This window comes from Mus pahari, chromosome 1 (assembly GCF_900095145.1).
Source record: "Mus pahari chromosome 1, PAHARI_EIJ_v1.1, whole genome shotgun sequence".
In the NCBI taxonomy this organism is placed as follows: domain Eukaryota; kingdom Metazoa; phylum Chordata; class Mammalia; order Rodentia; family Muridae; genus Mus; species Mus pahari.
In genome coordinates, this window is record NC_034590.1 from 51,048,538 (window position 1) to 51,062,073 (window position 13,536).

Here is a 13,536-nt window from a genome sequence, read left to right on the forward strand (position 1 = left end):
GCAGAGGCAGAGGCAGAGGCAGAGGCAGAGGCAGAGGCAGAGGCAGAGGCAGAGGCAGAGGCAGAGGCAGGATGTTGAGTTCAAGGCCAGCCTGGTTTTTAGAGTGAATTCCAGGTCAGCCAGGGCTACACAGAGAAATCCTGTCTCGTGGGGGTGGGAGGTGGAGGAAAGGCATTGAGAGCAAAAAAATATATAAACCTCTTGGCGTGCATCTATAGTCCGCCTCTAGCGGTTCCAATCTATCTTTCATCCCCTACCTGTATTTGCCCTCCCCCGCCCCGTCCCAGCAAGGGCCGGTAGTCACTTTGCGACTGGGACCTGGGAGGCATCTGTAAGTCTATAGGTCTTGATTTGCCCTCTGCCCGGCAGTGGTGCAGGATACCTGTTCTTTTAGCCTAAGAACTTCAGCAACATCTTGGGCTCCTCGACCTCAAAACATTTATCCAAGGCCATCAGGTCAGAAAGCCCTCCTTAAGGGGTCTGCCAGACACCTAAGCGCTGCACCGGGACCTCTGGTGGCTTGCCCAGAGTACCGGATTCCCTCATCTAAGTGTCTCTTTGGCTCAGGAGGTATCCAAGTTACTCTCACCCTGGAACTCTAACTCAGGCCCTGGCAGGAGATGTGAGGGGAAGCGTTTGTTTCTTAGCTGTGGCGGCCAGCTCGCCTCGCTGTCCTGCCTAGCAGAAGACTGGCTGGCGCTGTGCAGCTAGGGTCTTGGGACACTTCATAGTGTTCCTCTCTGATGTCTCTGGTTTGCCACCGTCCATTGGATTCAAAATCGGGATGTCTCAGGATATCGGATTCGCCTGAGAGTCAGGCTTACTGTATCTCTATAATTTATTCTAACCTCGAGGTTCTAGAAATGTCTCTCATGGATGTCAATAAGTATGATGTGCCTCACAAGGGAGAGCTGGCGGGTTGTTCACTGTGGGAAATGTAAAAACTCGCCTGATGGTGGGTGACATCGTTTCCCCCCCCCCTCTTGTTTTCTATCATCCTCAAAGAATTTTCTCCCCAAGAGGAACCCAGCGTATTTGAAACACATTTCTCCTGTCTGATTCTGTGGGCTGAAGGTAAGTTATCTTAGTGGGCTTTTCGAAACGATTTAAAACAACAGCGACAGAGAGCAATCCAGACAGGCCCCAGAAGGACGCACACCACTGGTGTTTCCGACCTCCCTCGGGACATTACTGACATTCAGCACCTCGGCAGCCTGGGGTTTGCCTCGCACAGTGCCTGGCCTAGGTCAGGAGCTGTCCTTGACTGGTCCACGTCCCGTGTCTAAAGCACGAAGGAGACTGCGCTAGGTGCCCGCCAAGCTCTTACTACCGAGGCGAGGACGTCACTAAAGCCGGTGGTTCTTAGGGATTCCGTAGCCGAGGCGGTGAGGGCAAGATCGAGTTTGTCCCACGACCTTGGCGCCAGTAAAGTGGAGAATGAGACAGACCCCAATTTTCTCCCTTTGGAGTTGAAACAAAACCTGAAAGCCCGAGGTTGTCCGCACCGCCAGAGGTGGCGCCTCCGCGGCGGGTGCCCGCGCGGTTCCCAGGCCTGGGTTCCAGGTCCCGTCCTAGTTGTCCAGTTAGTTAGCTGGTTAGCCAATGGTTAACTCCCAGGCGACATTTATGTAAACGCGAGGCCAGATCCCACGAGCCTCTGCGGCCTCCAGCCCCAAGAGCTGCTCGGCTGGGCTCCCAGAGGAGGGTTGGAGGGAAATTCCTGGTAATTAGAGGGGAGGTTTTCCCGGGGCGCCCCTCTGTGAAGTGGCCTTGGCTCCAGAAGAGGAACAAAGGGCTAAGGTGCCTGCGTTCGGCGCGCCCTCCGGGCCCGCGCGCCCCGCATCCCGCCCCCTCTCCGCGCCGTGGCGGCCGCGGGCTTTGTGCGCTGGGACCGCGCGCCGAGCTGCACCTGCCCGGCTTTAAGTACCTTGGCTAGGCAGCGAGGGCGGCTGTTCTAATCGCCATCTCCAAAGTACCTGCTCATGAATAAACACCAGCCCCATTTGTCAGGTACTTAGCGCTCATTGTGAAAGGGAAATTGGTCCTTTTCTGAAAGTGTCTATCCTCAACCCATCTGCACAGTCCTGGTTGCAGAATTTCCCCCACCCTTTACACACACACACACACACCACGAGGCTCCTCCAAGCTAAGATAAACTTGCTTTTCTTCCGGTAAGAGCGTGATTGAGCCGCGACAATAGGCCGAGAGGAGGAGGCCGCTGGGTCAATAGCCTGCGTCTCTCCCATTGATAGGAAAAGTCAGCACCGAGAATGGGAAACCTCACTCTTGCAAAAGCCACAGGCAAACTTGCATAAACCCTCGGACACACTGCCCAGTGCGTTCCCCAGACACTGAACAAAATGCTGGAAACAGAGGTCTGGAATGTCCGTTGTCCCTATCAATTTTGGTACCTCGCTGTAGTGTCATATCCCACACTTTCTCCACTCGGGCGGTATAGTTTGGTCTGGCTCTTGAATCTTGGGCACTTGAGACAGAGAATATTAGGATCTGGAAAACACATTTTGCAAACACCCGGGTGGGTTGCGGAGGGTGGGGTGGCGCTTCCAGGAACCCCGCTGCACCGAATGAACGAAGTTCGCGTCGCAGCTAAGGGCTCAGAACGCACAGTAATTCCTGCCAATACACTCGTGCTTGCCTCCCAGAGGGTATAACAACTTAGGCAAACAGCTATGCATTTTTTAAGCTCACAAGAAAGCAGTATAGTAAACCCCAAGTAGCCTGTTGGCGTCCTGGGGGTGCCACCCACAAATTCTTCCCGACATTTGTGCTTTCTGTACGCCTGTCCTCAGGACTCTTTCCAGGGTGAATTTCGACCCAAAGCACAGTGATTTTCTAGACCTTCCGGCAACTGCGAGCAGTCCTGAAAATGAAAGTGTTTGCTCAGTGGAGATTTCTCTAAATGATCAGAGGAAAGTGGCTTTGTCTTCATTTGGCTTTCTCCGGATTTCGTTCTGTGTTTACAAACATCAGTTCCGAGTCCATACACTAAGCCCAGCTCTGCTGCTCAGCTCTTGCAGGGCTGACTACCGTGGCCACGCGGGATTATAGGGTCTGAATGTTTAGATGAGTGCAAATAGGGGGAGATGTCCTAAAATTCTCTCCTCACACTGACCATGGTTGGCCTTTGCACACCCAGTCTCCAGATCCCTGCCAGCTTAGGAAGAACTCTGAGGGCTCTGTGGTTAGGTCAGATCTGAGCCTACCAAGTTAGGGGAGACCTACAGGCAGACCACGTGCTTAAGCCAGGTTGGGGAGGAGGACTGCTGGAAGTTGGGTTGCAGGGGTGGGGTGGGGAGGGGACTCCTGGAGGCTCCATCAGGTTAACCAAAGAATTGGGCCCAGATTTCCATCTGGGCTCAGAGACCAGACTTTCCAGATCCTCTCCAGTCCTGGCAGATCAACCACACTAAAGAAACAAAGTCAAACTCGGCTGCTTATTTAAGTAATATTCTCGTGAACAGCAAGATCTTGTTTCTCCTTGTGAGTAGCAGCTGGAAGTTGATAGGGCAGGCAGGCCACTAGAGCGAGGACAGGCAGAGGGTAAATGACTTTAGGGGACAGGTTTAAAATATGGGAATGGCTCAAAAAAAAATCTCAGGTGTCCACCCCAGGGAACCAGGAACCGAGCTGCTCCCACAGGATTCCTTTCGTGTTTGGAGAATACTCTGAAATTCCAGTTGACAGACCTCACGGGTTAGTGTTGGAATTATTAACCCATGTCTTACTGGTGAGAGTGTGTGTACTTCTTTATAAATCCATGGGCTTCAGGAGACTGGTTGCTGCTGCAGGAACTAAATGCTCTCCCTTCCGGGGGGGGGGGGGCAATGGATTGGCCTCAGATCGTAGCTTGAACAACAAGAGTTTAAGCCCACACTTTCTCTCTTTGGTGTTCAAATCGTCCCCCTTTCTGGGTCAAAGCCCCGTGCACATCCTTGCTCCCCTTCAAGGAACCAGCCATACTTACCCCCAAAGCCAGGGTAGGGCATAGTTTAGTGAGACCGGAACACAGGGTAGCTTCGGATCTGGTTAGTCCACCTGGTGGAACAGCGGGGTGGGGGGGGGTGTGGGGGGCAGAGGTCTGGGGGGGTGGGGGGGCAGAGGTCTGGTGCAGCTGTTGGGAAACTCCTTCTTTTTTGACTCTGGTCTGGTACAGATGCCTCAGCTTGCGCTCCAACCACTGCCCCCCTCAAATCTTTACCATACAGTCTCTTCCTCCCAATTCTAACCCCCTTGTCTTGGTCTATGGCCTGTGAAACCTCTGTGCCAGGGGGCCAAGAAGGGAGCGTTGGGGTGAAGCAGCTCTCCATGCCACCCAGGAAGCAGCTCTGGCCCCTGAGCACGGTTGGGTATGCATGTAGTGCCAACATTTTACCTCTAAAGGGGTTGACAAGGAACCTATAGTCTCCTCCCATCACCGTACCAACCCCCCCTTGTTTCTTTGAAAGGATTTGCGACTCCTGCGTTTGGTGTTTCCATCTTCAAGCCAATTTGCTTTAGGTTGCTGGCCTCTTGCTTTGGTTGGCTATGTGAAGCTCACATAGCACTGACTGCAGCTGGAGTTACAGGAGAAGAGGAGCCCTGTAGCATCTACAGTGCAGAGAGATGCCCTCATTCTCCATAACCAGTTAGCACAGCCCTTACCAGCGGAGAGAACTGATTCTGAGCTCCCCAGGTCCTGGTTGCAGAAGCCCCAAGGCAGGCTTTTCTGCAAGCTTCTAAGGCTACCCCTTCTCGGCCTCTGGTGGGTAAGAAAGCGATTCTAGTGCTTTCTTTGACTGCCTAGAGCATCTCAGAATACACCAGAAATCAGCAGCCAGGGCTAGTTCAGGGTGCACACCCCCCACCCGGCCTTGGCCCTGAAGTTCACACAACCTTCATTAGCAATCTGTGGAGGGTGGAAGGGCAGGGTGTGCCTAGAAGCCTTTACAGACGAGAGGCTGCGATTTTCTCACTCCCGTACCATTTAATTTCGTGATCTTGGTTCCACTCTGGCTGGGCAGTTTCCAAACTCCTATCACTGCTGAGCAGAAACCCAGCGGCAGAGATTCTACCATTCATACTCTTGGGTTAGGTTTGCAATTGCCTACGTTAGAACAGGCTTCCTCCAGAGCCCGCTATCACAGGTCCACCGGCAGAGGGCGCACTGAGAAAGAACAGAGCGGGTTTGAATGTCTTTCCTGGGTCCCTGGCGCCACACTGTGGGGCTAGATGATTCACAGCCACACCTGTCATCGCTGTTTCCCAAACTGGCAGAGTCTCTTGGACAAAGCTTTCGAAGCAGGCCTGAAAGTGGGTGGGAAGGAGGCGTCCCCACCTACAACAGGAAGGATGCCGGCTACTGCTTCGCAGCAGTTCTTTTTATAACCACGTGAACACTGAAGGAAGTCATTGTTAGGCACACTGTGGAGGTGTGTGCGTGCCAGCAGTGTGCGCGTGTGCTCACATTAAATGTGCAGAAGCAGGGGAGGGGTGGAAGGCATAGTTCCTGAGATGGCTCTTAATTCTGAGCTGGTAGAGTTTTTCTAGAACATTTAATTCAAGTAATCTCTCCTCTATTTATGTGCGTGCGTGCATGCGTGCGTGCGTGCATGCGTGTGTATGTGTCTCACTCAGTAGCCCAGGCAGATCTTGAACTCCTGATCTTCCTACCATAGCCTCCCTAGTGCTGGAGTTACAGGTATATACTCCCCTCAAACAACTTGAGCATTCCTGTTAGTAGGGGAAAAAAAAAAAAGGAGGTCCAGAGATCCATCGATTGGGACAGATTTCTCCAAGGTCTTGTAGCAGCTAGAAGCAGTGCAGTGTTGACTCAGTTAAGGTTGGGAAAGAGCCACCTCTCAGCTGTCATCTATGCATCATATCCTCTGCTGTTAAACACTGCGGTGAGCACGATATAGAGTGAATAAATAAATTAAAAAATATTGAAATTGTACCAGGTCCATGCTTCTGGGATTACATTTGAAAGTGTGAGTACGTGTGTGTGTGTGTGTATACACGTGTGCATGCATGTGTGTGTGTTCATGTCTGAGAGGTAGCGTATGCTTTCTTGGGAAGAAATGTGTCTTATTAAGGAGTGTCTGTAAAGAACTTTGTGTAACTCATTTGGTGGCTAACACCTGTAATTCCACAACTCCAGAGACTGAGGAAGGAGGATTGTGGATTTAAGGTCAGCCTGGACTACCTAGTGAGTTCTAGGCTAGCCTGGGATACAGACTGAAATCTCTCTCAAGAGAAAGTGTAAGGAGAAAATTGTGTGTGTGTGCCCACACATGTGCTGTGTTTGCCCATGGAAAGATTAACACATGTCTATATACTGCATGAAGGTGTATTTGTGCTATGTGTATAGGGGTGTAGGATAGTAAAGACCTATATGTGTCTAGATAGTGTGCTCACATGTAAAGGGATAGCTCCGGTTGGGAGTAACTGCTTCTCCCAACAGTGTGCCTGGCACACATATACCTGGTGCTCCCCCGTCCACTGGTCCCCAATGCCCCCTTTCTCCACTCCTTCAGATGAGCCCTGGAGTACACCCATCTGTGAGCCCCAAAGAAGGAAGAATGGAAAAGAGAGGGTGGGAGGGTCAAGGGGTGCTGGATCCAGGGTGTGGCCATGTCCCAAAGCCCAGCAGGCTCCAAGGGCTGCAATTAGGCAAAGCTTCTGGTCTGCAGAGGAAGGAGGAGGAGGATTATAGCAAATTCATTTCTGTTTTCCAGCTCAGTAAGCCAGCAGCATGTCCCTGATGTTAGCATGAGAATGAGCCAGAGCTCTGTGAACCCCTCCCCACCCGACCTGCTGACCCCTCTCCCCCTCCCATGTGAATAGCAGGACTCACAGCCTGGACAGCCTCTCCAACCAGGGCCTGCAAAGCCAGTCCTACTCAGGGTAATTTAATATATTTTAAGCCCCCGGCGGCTTTATTTTCCCTCCTTTTTGAGTTTGTTTTAGGCATTCACAGCTCTCACCCCGTCATTAGACAGCCTTATTTGACGGACGGAAGGAGCTGCTATGAGACCACAGCCCTTTGTGTCCCCCACATAAGCTGGGCTTCCCCGTAATTAGAATGGTATTCCCAGCCATTGAGGCCTTTCATGAGGCGGAACAAAAACTCCCCGAGATGAATATCCTCCAACTCTCAGCCCCCTGGATGGAAAAGGGACTGTGAGTTAAAGGGACTTCTTGGGGGAAGGTAGTCTGTGACCATGGACAGCTGAGACCCTGCCAGGGGCAGAAATTTAGAGGTCACGGGGCGTGGGCTCCGGACAAAGGTTGGTCAAGGTCTTCCCCAGGTACTTAGCCAGTCCCAGGACCTGCTTGGTTCAGCCTTTGTGGCAGAGGACCCGTGTATACTCACAGAATTGGGGACAGGGTAAAAAGCTAGAGAGTACATGTGGATGAGCATCTATGGGGATCTCACTTAGAAAGGACTTCACATTTAAAAATGCAAATACACACAACACCCACAGCCTCTTTCACAGGTTCTGGGGGATTAGACTGTAAACAGTCATGTGCACATGCATAGATGTGCACATGCATGCTCAGGGCAGGGACATGGTGTCACAAAACAGGTGGGAAAGGAGTTGTAAATGTACACACATGTCACAAGCACTCATATTGCAGTGTGTCTTGTCTGTGTACACACATAGAAGCAGACAGACCATCCTGAGGGGACCTTGCTTGTGAACACAGATTCTAGCTCATGCGCGCACACACTCACATACGCACATGCAGGTCTTCTGTGGCAATGGAGGATTCACCAGCTCCTGTGCCTTGGAGTGATTCCGTTTCTCTTTCCCTAAGATACAGACTTACTTCTGACTGCTTCCCTGGTCAGGAGCTTTTCCACAGGAGAAGCTCAGATGCTGTTCTGTATCCTGGCAGCGGGCAAAAGGCAAATCCAGGTTTCTAAGTGACGTCCAGGAGGAGCAGTAAACGTCCATTTTTGTGAGAATTAAAAATGAAAAGAGGGGCTGGTGAGATGGCTCAGTAGGTAAGAGCACCCAACTGCTCTTCCGAAGGTCCGGAGTTCAAATCCCAGCAACCACATGGTGGCTCACAACCATCCATAACAAGTTCTGACGCCCTCTTCTGGAGTGTCTGAAGACAGCTACAGTGTACTTAAATATAATAAATAAGTAAATCTTTTTTAAAAAATGAAAAGAGGTGGGTGATTGTGAGCTGTGGATGCTATGGGGGGGGCATGTTCGATGAACTCAGCTTCCAGCCTATGTCAGACCTTGTGCACAGGGCCTGGAATACCATGGTGAGTGATGAGTAGTGTCAGTTAGGGTACAATGTGCCAGGAAAGGCTGGGGCCAGGAGAAGAGTCATATAAAGCATTTCCAGCTTCCACTTTGGAATATTAGCACAAGGGACTGGAATGGACCTTTTGTTTTGTTTTGTTTTGAGTTTTTTGTTTCACTTTTTGTTTTTGTTTTGTTTTGTTTTGTTTTGTTTTGTTTTGAGATAAGATCTCTTGTCTCAAAATTCATTGAAGATGCCCCCTCCCATATCATCTGTGGCTCTTGATCACCCCACTTTTTTTGTTGTTTGTTTGTTTGTTTGTTTGTTTGTTTTTTGAGGCAGGGTTTTTCTGTGTAGCCCTGGCTGTCCTGGAACTCACTCTGTAGACCAGGCTGGCCTCGAACTCAGAAATCCACCTGCCTCTGCCTCCCAAGTGCTGGGATTAAAAGTGTAAGCCACTACCCCTGGCTGGAGTGGACCTTTTAATATCCTGTGTCCAGATCACAACTGTGGTACCTTGGAAGTGCCAATGAGCTAGAAAGTGGATTAACTGTTCTCTAAGTTACCACTCTAAGTCCAGTGTGTGCCCATGGCTTTCTCATAAGGGCACCCTCTCCTACAGGGGACCCACACTACAGCACTTTTAGCCCAAGCCAGCCCTAGATTCAGACCTAGTGAGGGCAGCTGCTGGGGCCTGCTTGGATCTCCAGGAACAAAGATGATGCAGATTCTGCTTTGGTAGACATCATCAAAGAGAAGTGGATCAGTCCTCAAATGCAATCAACTGTTTGTTTGTTTGGGTTGGGTTGGTTTGGCTTTTGGAAACAGTTTCTTTGTGTTGCCTGGCTGTCATAGAATTCATTCTGTAGGACAGATTGCTCTAGAACTGAGTGCTGGGGTTAAAGGCATGTGCCACCACTGCTGAGTGCTGATTTGTTTGTACTTTAATTTTCAATTATGTGCTTGTGTTTGTGTGGGTATGTGTATATGAGTGTAGATGCCAATACAAGTCAGAAGGGAATTTCAGATCCTCTTGATCTGAAAGTATAGATAGTTGTGAATAGATACAGGTCCCCCTGTAAAAGCAGTATGCATTCTTAAACACTAGTTTCTGCTCCAGCCCCAATTTGCAAGTTATTTTTGTTTGTTTTGTTTTTTGTTTAGTTTGTTTAGTGTTTCAAGACAGGGTTTCTTTGTGTACCCTTAGCTGTTCTAGAATTTGCTCTGTAGACCAGGCCGGCCTTGAATTTAGAGATCTGCCTGCCTCTGCCTCCCAAATGCTGGAATTAAAGGTGTGCATCACTACCGCCTGGCTAAACTTCATCTTCTCTTGAAAATGTGGGTGACCTTCTTACTCATGCTATAACTGCTAGTGGTACAAATTATCCTGAAACCCTGACATCTCTACCTGAATAAAACACATCTATTTCTCTTTGTAGAAAAAAATTATTGAAGATTTTTTAGAGAATAATAATGCTATGCAGCCCTGGTGGGGCTGGGACTTGCTGCATAGACCAGGCTACTCTCAAATTTGCAAGTTATCCTTCTACAGCAACCCCACCCCACCCCCACACACCGATTTTCTCTGTGTAGCCCTGGCTGCCTTAGAACTCACTCTGTAGACCACGTTGGCCTTGAACTCAGAGATCTGCCTGCCTCCGCCTACTGATTGCTGGGATCAAAGGCATGTACTACCACAGCCCAGCCCATCAAAGGCTTCTTGTTTTTATTATTATTATTATTATTATTATTATTATTATTTATTATTATTATTATTATTATTACAACGTTCCTTGGTATAAGGTAGGGAGGGATTGGGGCCTTAGTTCTGAAATTACCTTGGTTTAAAACCTTTTTCCAGTTTGTGTGACCAGGGTATTGATTTGGGGGGAGGTCATGGGTGTCTTCAGCTTTAAAGTTGGGATGGTAACAGCCCCAGCCTGAGGTGAGGGTTGTGGGAGGTAAATGTGCTGATGTAAAGTTCAGCAATGCCTCCTATATACAGTACATACTCAGTTAGTATTAGCCATGGCACTTAACATTAGAGCTCTCAGCAGTTAGTGGGAAAACCAGAGCAGTTAAAAATTTTCAGTCTTTGCATTCAGGATAAAGTGTGAAAATAAGATCTTGGCAGTCTCTTGTAAGTAAGTTACTTGGTCAGAGACAGAGATGGGTTGAGAGAGTAGAGTTCCTTGAAGTTAAACAGGATTTCAGCAATGGGGTGTAACTCTTCTGCAGAGCACCTACCTGACACGTGTGATACTAGAATTATATTATATTACTAGAATACAATAATATATTGCCATATATTATTTATATATTACTAGAATACAATAATAATGAGGAGGAAAAGGGGTGGAGGGTGGGAGGGAAGAAGAATGGGAGGGAGGAAGGAAGAAGGAATGGAGAGAGGAAGGGAGGGAGGGATGGAGGAAGGGAGGAAGGAAGGAAGGAAAGTAAAGGAAAAAAGAAAGAAAGGCCGGAAAAGAATACACAAGATTTCTGCGTTGGCTCAGGCTGTTACCGCGGGAGTCAGCAGGGGGAGCCCAAGGTGCCAGAGCACGCAGGCGCCAAAAAGGGACCTCGCCGAGAATTACGTGAGACTCAGCACCTACTGTATGCAGTGTATACGCAGGAAGACCGGGCATTTGGGGATTCTGGTGGCCAAATGACGTGTCCTAGGATAAATGTAGAGGCCAGACTTCCCTAGCCTGAGGGAACTGTCGCTGAAGCGCTCTGCCTGGCCTTGGGTCCTGCAGAGCTTTGGGCTGCTGCAAGTTCAAAGCCAAAGACAGTCCCCAGGCCACGCTGAGGAGTTAATGGTGACCTGTTCTTAGCAGAGGGGCCAGTTTCTTCGCAGCACCCCCAGTACCGGCTCAGAGCAGGCACCCACTGTTACTTCTCGGGGCTGGAGGAGCGGCGCAAATGTTCCCACTCGTGGCAGTGTGGAAGTGAAAACCCCACCCCACCCAGTCTCCCTCCCTTAAACACCCCTGCACCGTCCCCATTCTAGCAGGGCTGGGAGGTGGCCTCGACAGTGTCATTCCCGACTCCACGTTTTCCCACGCCGGGTTTTCTTGTCTGCTACCTTGCTCTGGCAGGTGGACCACAGAAAGAAGACCTAATCCAGGACCCTGGTATATTTGCCGAAATGAGCGCAGCAAAAAGTAATGTGTAATAGTTGTTTTCACAGATATTTTTAAATACCAGAGCTCCTGACAGTCCATCATTCCAGCTAATTAAAAATCAGTTGCCTCTCGGCTTCTAAAAATGCCAGAATTAGCAAGAAGTGGAAAGATGGTAGATTTTTTTTTTTTTTCTGGTTCCTGAACAGACAGGTACACCATGGTCAGGATGTGGTCTGGCGTCTGCATCTGCCAAGCAGACAGTCCAAAGGGACTCCTTTGCTTGGTTTGTCATGTGCAAAGATGGAGGGGATCCACAGAATAGAGGGGATCCTAGCATGTGTGGAAAACCCTTCCCAGGCTGCTTCACTTTCTACCCCCTCCTCCCACTTCTGTCCATCAAGATTCAGAGCCTGGCTCCTGTCCTCACAGATGCCGAGGCATAGGTGGGTTCGAGTTCCCAAGCTCCACACTTCCACTAGGTGACCTTAGCTGGGTTATTTAATCTCTTCAACCCATCGCCCCCCCCACCTCAAAAAAATGTCAGACAGAAGATGCAGGCCCTTTGTGGGGGACATCGGGCACCATGGTGAAGGCACTGGTGAAATTTTGTCTTGTTTAGTCCTTCTCCATCAGGAAAGCCTCACTCTCCTGAAGAGTGCTCGGTGAAGAGGTCAGTGTTTTTTGATGAAGGGCAGCTGGACATTCTTGTTCCTGTGGCAGTGAGCGAAAGTCTTCAATAGCTCCTTACACCTCTTTCCATTTATTTTCTGAAACCAACCAGGCAGAGTGGTATAAGGCCGGTAAATCCCAGCATTTGAAAAAGGAGGCAGGAGTTTGAGGCCCGTCTGGCCAACGTAATGAAACCCTGTCTCAAAATGGCAACAGTAACAGTTCCGAGGGGCTGGCCAGGGGCAGCTATGGTGACTGGCTGAAGGCTGAGGTCCCTCATCAGAGATCTTGGTTTAAGGAAGTGGAGAAAGGTAGAACAGTTGAAACCCAGGCCTCACTTTTCCCAGCTGTAAAATGGGATTGCCTGCTTTACAAATGAGAAATGGTTGCTTGGGCTCAGCAGAAGTCAGAAGGGTCTGGAAAGATTCTAGGAAACAGCTTGGCTGGGGGTTGAAGAAAGGCTTCTAGGCATCTTTGGGTGTAGACATCTTCAGGTTTCCAAGAGAACCCTGGGACCATTAGTTCATTACTGATTTCCTCCGGAGAGGGACTTGGTTGTCCTCTACTTCAAAAGTGGGGACACTAAGATTGAGACCACCCAAGAGAAACGGACTTCTCTGAATGATGGAGACAGGAAGGTTTCATTTCCTTGGAGGTCCGAAGCCTTCACAGTCACACCAAGAAACCCTCTGCTGGGCGTAACCGTGTCTGGGGATCCACCCGCTGTTTCCTAAGGGCAGAGCAGTTCCAGACGTGGAGGCCTGCTCAGTATCAGAGACTTCTAAGGAGGAAGTGAGCATCAGCACTAAGTTCCCCGGGGTGGGGAAAGATGGAGAGAGTGTGCTGGCCAGGGAGTCGTCATGTGCTAAGCTGGACATCAGCAGAGAAGTCTTACTTTGTGGTGGGCTTAGCACTGTAGCACTAGTGTTGATCCAAGGACGGCTCCCACGGGCGACTTAAGGGAATAGCTAAAGCAGAGGTCTCACTCGAACTTCGTTTCCCTCTCCGCAGGGAAGTTGAAAGAAAGCATGCCTTTCGAGGCTGGAAATCCGTTGGTCATTTCTGAGCAAGAAATCCGGGAATCCTTCAGGTCTTCAGTCTCTGCTCGCAGTACCTGGGTAGAGATGGTTCCAGGAAGGAGCCTGAGTGGGCGATTCAGTTCCACAGCCGCAGTAGCACCACCCAAACTTGGAAAAAGAATCATGTTGATCGCCATAGAAGGAATCTCATCGGAAGTAGACTTTATTCAGAGGGGCGCCAGTAGCAAAGAGGCTCCTCGATTGCATCCTGACTGCCCTGGAGGGAGGATGTGACCATTGGTGTAGAAGGCGACGAGACAACCTGGCCAGCAGAGATGTATCACAGCGATGCACTCGCCCAGCACTTTCCCACCCACAACCCGCGTCAGACCTGGTTTCGTCTTTAATCCTCCAGCCTTGGGAATGACAGACCTACTTCAGAGGTCTTGCCTGTCCTT